Below are 6,484 nucleotides of genomic sequence, written 5' to 3' on the forward strand. Positions count from 1 at the left end.
GGTGTTGCTAGAGCTCTTTCGATTTGCACATGTGGCCGGATGAAGTGTGTTGCATACCAATGGCTCAGGAACTGTGCTTGCGCTGCCCAGTAGTAACTTTCTATATCGGGTAAAGCCAGTCTGCCTTGCGTTATGGGCAGGATCATAGTGCTGTGTGCTATTCGGGCAACCTTGCCAGCCCAGATAAGGTCGAGGAGGATGGATTTGATTCACCGTAAGAATTTTTGCGTGAGTAGTAGGGGGATGTTTGTGAAAAGATAAAGTAGTTTAGGGAGGATCACCATTTTCGCCAGGGACACTCTGCCCCAAAATGTGAGGGGAAGCGTTTTCCATCTGTTCACTTTCGTTTGGATAGTGTCAAGTGTCTTTTCGTAGTTGTCTTGCATGATGTCGGTGCTGGTTCTGGACATGAGGATCCCCAGATATCGGACCTTCGAGTGTTGCCAGTGGAAGCCGAAGTCATCCTGAAATTCTTTGGTTGATTCTGTGAGAGGGAAAATTATCGATTTTGCATTATTGATTTTTAGTCCTGAAAAGTTGCCAAATTTAAGGACTGCTCGCATCACCGGATTCAGGTTGTCATACGGGTCGCGAAGGAAGAGTGCTATGTCGTCGGCGTAGAGTGAAACCACCATTTTGTGTGGGCCGAAGGCGAGACCTCTATGCAGATGATAAAGCCTTAGGTCGGACGCAAGGGGTTCCATGACCAGGGCGAAGAGCAATGCTGACAGTGGGCAGCCCTGTCTGGTCCCTCTGCGTAAAAGGATTTTGGAGGAGGATTTGTTGCCGAGTTTGATTTTAGATGTCGGGTATTTGTAGAGAAGGCCTGTCATTTGGATGAATCGTTTGCCGAGGCCCATTCGTTCTAATATTGCAAATAGGAAGGGCCATTCCACAGAATCAAACGCCTTCTCGGCATCGAGAAGTACTGCTACCGCTTGGTTTTCTGGGTTGAGGGCCTCCATCGCTCCAAACATTCTTCTGAGGCCGAATGATGTATTTCTACCTGGAACGAATCCTGCTTGATCCGCCAGAACCATTGCGGGCATGAGTGGCATCAACCTCCTGGTCAGGATATTTGCAAAAATGTTGTTATCCAGATTAATTAGTGATATGGGCCTGTAGGAGGCGCATTCGTTGTTGGGTTTACCTGTTTTGTGTAGGAGAATGATATTCGCCGTGTAAAGAGTTGGTGGAAGTTGGTCCTTGGCTATGGCTTCTTCGAAGACTTGGAGCAGGGCAAGAATGTCTGTGAAAGATTTGTAAAATTCACCTGTTAGGCCGTCCGGTCCTGGGGCTTTGGTGCTCCGTAATTCTTTAATGACTTCTAGGATCTCCACTGAGGTGATGGGTGCGTTCAATGGCACGCGTAGCTCGGCGCTCGTCCAATATAGTTCTGTTGTGTTTAGGTATTCTGTTATTTCGGCGGGCTCCCTGGAATAATTGGAGTTATATAAGTTTTGGTAAAATTTGCGGAATGTTTCCAGTATGTCGTCTTCAGAGTATACGAGGGTTCCCGCCGTGTCCCGCACTGCCTCGACTGTCGTGGGTTTTCGTTCCACGGTGATTAGTCTACGCACCGGGTCGTTGCCCCTCGCCATGCTGTCGGATTTTGTGATGGCTTGCTAGGAATTTGGCTTCTCTATCTGCTCGTGATCTGAAGGATTCCAATTCTGCCTTGAGAGCGGCTAGCAAGCCGGGAGTATTTGTAACTGTAGCTGATTGCTCAAGTATTTTGAGGCGATTTTCGGATCGGCACCTCGCCCCATAATTGCCAAACTGCTGTCTGTATTGCCCATGCTGGTATGGATTCCCGACTTTGTTGGGTGTGGCGGGAAAGGGCCCACTCGTCTGGCTTGGGTGACAGTTGTGTGGCGCTGTGGTCGACGCGTCCCGATGTCGGGTTACAGAAGAGAGGCCCTCCACGAGGTCGCCGCTGCCGAGGAGTTGTCGCAGCGCGGCATGGGCCCCAGCGAAGAGTTTTCCCGCTATGTCCTTTAGTCGCTTGACCGCGCTCGGGGCCTCCACCGGCAGGGCGTTTTGGAGATGGTGGGGCCCGGGCCGTGTAGATCTAGAAGGCTGGAGAGTTCGTGAGTTTTAAAGCACTTTCACGGCCGGAGCCGGACGGCCTGGGTGGGGCAGCCGCATGGGCCTCCCACCTGATCGTTTGCTGGAGATGGGCCTGTGGTTGGGCCGTTAGCATTTCAAGGAGTCGGAGGCCTGTGGAACGCCTCTCCCACGGGGTCGGGCAGCCGTGCGGGGATCTGTGGGCCGGGGAAGAGACCCGGGGCAGGGCGGCCGGGGGGCGTCTCTCCTACCTGGTGCCGATGGTGTGTTCAGATGTGTTCCCTCTCTCTCCGGCTGAGTCTGGAGGGCTTTGTAGGCTGGATGCAAGCGTCAGCGCCCCGACCCGCCGGAAGGCCGATGGCGCAGGTGGGCCGGGCGGGTTCTCAGCCACCCCTGCTGTTCTCGGGCCTTGGATGTCGGGGCTGTCGCGGGCGCCACCTCCAAGGGGCCCGGGCGCCCTCACCCCGCCTGGCAGCCCGCTCCTTGATTGAATCGGGGGACGGTCACTCGGGTGAGGATGATGCTGGAGGGTCGGACACCCCGCCGCCGAAGCGCTGCGGCGCCACGGCCGCGCCCCTGCCGCCGTTGTGTTGACCAGGATAATGGCAGACGGCGATGAAGTTGGTATCTGCCAGCCGTTAGAGACTTGGGGTATGTTCTCGAGGCGGATGGGGGAGGTTCGGGGGAGAATAAAGCTATTTTATCAGGATCTTTCTCGGGATCGGTGCGGAGCTCTCTAGTGAGCAGCCATCTTTGACGGCTCTCTAGCGCCCTCCGTGGAGGTTCGTAATGAAATAGATGGACACTAAAGCAGCAGAAATTCCAATGTTGTCTGATCAGAAAGGGTTTGTTGATACTTATCGAGGAAAGAGGCACCTTGACATTTCAAGGGAGACACATCAATACATTGCGCACAGAGGACATTCCAATGAGGCATGCACTGTCGCTGTGACAAGGGGGTTATGCATCTAATGATGTCGGCTTGAGGGGCGGGTGATATGATTTACTGCCATGAGGGCGATTTAACTTAGGGAGATGGATCAATGGATAAGATTAGCACAAGATGGCGGTTTACGAACCGTGAGTTTTGCATTTGTAAATGTGAGAAAAACAAAGGTGAAATGCATTGGATTTTTTTCCGGATCGATCAATATCTCCTCAAATATACATGCCTCATCCATTGCCCAATAACATTCCTGAGATAACTTCCCCACTTTAAGTCTTCCTTCTTTGACTGCACACCGGAGAAACTAATTTCCCACATAAAAAAAACAGAACTTTTTCCATAATTCGCCCATCCGGTCCTGCCACGTTGGACACTCCCCTGTACAATAATGTAATAGGCAATATAAGCTCTGAAGCAGTCTCTACTGCTCACATGATGATGAACCCCACAGCCATCCCTCATCTGCTGTCTGCAGAATGTGAGGTGATGCTGCAGAGCTGTTAATCGTTCCCCAATGCTGGATACCTCTCTCTTTTAATGTCTGTGTGGAGCTCTCGCTCTCCAATTTTCTCTTGCACTCTTTTTCTGTCTAGCTCTCGTACTATCTCTCATGTCCCCATTTTCTTGCTGGCCCTTGTAGTACCTGTGTCCCTCGCTCTCTGTTGTACCCACATGGTCTCTTTCTTCCTATCACTTACTCGGTCTCTGACGCTCTCTCTCCTCTCCTGCTCGTTCTCTCATCTCAGACGTTTTGTACCGCCAACTTTCATTGATTGCTCGTTACTATCTCTGAATTCTTCTTTTTGTGCATGATATCTCTCTCTTACTTTCTCTCTTTCTCTTTATCCATCTCATTGTGTAAGCCTTTAATTTCCTTTCACTCTTCCCTCTCCATTTTCTTTTCATTCTCCAATTTCTTGTTATTTCTCTGTCTTTCTCTTAGTTTATTTCCTGTTTTCTTTCTTAGTTTATTTGTCTTTCTTTCCTTTATTGTGTCTGTTTTGTTCCGTTTCTCCTTTTTTTCCTTTTTCTGATCGATTTTCTCGCTTTTTTAATTTCTCAATTTCCCATATGCCACCTCTTTTCTTTCACCTTCTCTTAGTTTCTCATTCTCTGGTTCCCCATTTGTTAGAGAATGTATCAGATGGATTGATCTTGCCAGTAAGGTGATTCTAAAAGAGGTGGGTAAAAGTGTGTGACGAGTGGTGTTGGTATGAGGTTATTGCTGATGGGGGTTTACTGTTTTTTATGGAAGAGAGGACTGCACTTGTTATGTTCTGTTATCAATTTCTTGTAAGATTGTAAGAAGTCAGAGCCACAGAGACAACAATGGGCAGAAGGCAATTTTAATCAATGGAGTTGAAGAATAATGTTTTAACAGCTTTTTAAAGCCTGTAAGGCATGATGCCTTTAGGATAGGGACAGGTAGGGGGTTCCAAAGGGTCACTGCTTGAACAGGAAAACAGCAACCTCAAATGTTTTTTGAGCTTGAACCATGGTATAAAAAGCCTAGAGACCTGAGATTACGTGTAATAGGAGCCATGGCTACTCTATTAGCTAGGTAGCTGGGAGCTTGGTTGGAAAGGCATTTGTATGATAACGTTAGAATTTTATGAGAGATTCTATGACAGCCAATGTAAATCTCGCCTTGACTAAGTAACATGATCACGCAGGCCTAAATTGCAAAGTGTCCTAACTGTGTTCTTCTGAACCACATGGAGGCTGTGAAGGTTCTTTGTATTTGTACTTGTAAGTAAACTATCAGAACAGTCGAGGCAGGAATTGACTAACGCAGCTGCCAAAGAGGCAGTGAGCCTCATTATGACTCTGGCGGTAGCCGTGCCGGTAAAAACGGCAGGCTGCTGCCAGAGTTATGTCTTTTTTCCGGCACCTGCCAAAGGGGAAACACCGGGGCCTACGGCCAGGCGCTGGAAAAAGAAACTCCCCATCCTCAATCGAGTCCCATTGGACTCAATGGGAATGGGGAGGACGGATGCACCGGCACTGTGTGCAACAGTACCGGTGCATCCGTAAAAGTCTGCGGCATCCCACCCGCAAACTTGTACTTTGCCGGTCTGGTAACAACGGTGCCGGTAGCTCACCGGCACCGTTGTCACCGCAACTGGCAGGGTTATAATGAGGCCCAGTATGTTCAAAGGGTAGGTATGGTTTAATCTGCCTCAGAAGTTTGTTCAGATAAAAACAGGAAGATTTTACCTGAGAAACATGTTGATTCATAGTTAGGCCAGAGTCAAGGGTGACACCAAGTGTATTCATACAACAACTAACAGCAATGAGACAGTAGTTAGCGATAAGAAAATGAGAATACTGTGCTTCAAGTTTCTGAATTCTCTGAGATGAACCTACAGTCATAAGCTCTGTTTTGTTGTTATTCAAAGCTTAAGAATTAGAGATCATACACCTCTGGATCATGTCATAGGTTTTATTGACAAGAAAAAGGTCTGAATTTCCAGTGAGTTCCAAGACAAGCTCTTGATGAGGTTGTTGGTACCAAGCAGGGGGTACACTACTACACTACCTAATAGTGGTGGGTATGCCTAATGCAAAGTTTATTACACTTTAGCACAAGTGTGGTAGCACTCGGATAGTTATAAGGCCCGGAAGGTGGGCTATGGAGCACTAGTCTCATGCGAGCAGTTCAGGCCGTCCTCTCGCAAGAGTTCAGATGGCACGGGCACGATCGAGGGCCGCAGAAAGAGAGCATGCAAGAGTGAGTGGGCAGAGAGGTAAGCAGTCGAATGCACAGCACCCCCCCCCTGCGCAGGAGAAATACCCTACAAACTGTCTGAGCCCTAAGCTGCCTCAAGAGACAGTGATAATATAGCTGCCCGTATCTGTACATAGTTCTTCTGTAATTAAAAGTTCCATACTACACTTAGTGCAGTTTTTCATTGCCAAGCTACAAAATATTTGATGACGAGGATGGGGGACAACCAATGACCACACTGATAGCTGGTGGAGGAACATGCAAGCAGCAACAACACCCCCAGCGTCCTTGCAGCCACCAGGTAAGCCAGATATTTCCTGGCCCTTGTGGGAACCAATATTTATTACATAGGACACTTTGGGAGGTGTAGATTACGCCCCAGAAAGGAAGAAGGCTATGCTGCTGAATGCTATAGGGGTGGAAGGGCAGACAATAGTTTCTGGACTGAAGCCAGAACCAGTCGAGGATGAGGAGGATGATGTATATAAGGAAGCTATCAGGGGGATAGTTAAAATATTCTCCAACAAGGAGAGCACTGTGCTACACACACAATACGATTTTACAACAGGAAGTAGGAGAATGCAGGGCCTGTACACGACTACTTCACAAGACGAGAATTGGTGGCTTTATGTGAGTTTGATATGCCATATGCTGGCGGTGCACACCAATAGCAGGATGGTGCGAGACAAGTACATTCTAGAAAAAGAGCTACAGTTAGACAAAACCATTCAGATCACCAGAGC

General features: G+C 48.6%; 1 protein-coding gene across 1 annotated transcript in view; it reads left to right on the forward strand.

Moving 5' to 3' along the window:
- LOC138510558 (serine/threonine-protein kinase MRCK beta-like) overlaps window positions 1-6,484 on the forward strand; it is a 2,015,755-nt gene that overhangs the window by 1,075,819 nt on the left and 933,452 nt on the right. The gene's annotated exons all lie outside the window — the stretch shown is intronic.

The sequence above is a fragment of the Ambystoma mexicanum genome, chromosome 6p (genome assembly GCF_040938575.1).
Source record: "Ambystoma mexicanum isolate Mex_15411 chromosome 6p, UKY_AmexF1_1, whole genome shotgun sequence".
NCBI lineage: Eukaryota > Metazoa > Chordata > Amphibia > Caudata > Ambystomatidae > Ambystoma > Ambystoma mexicanum.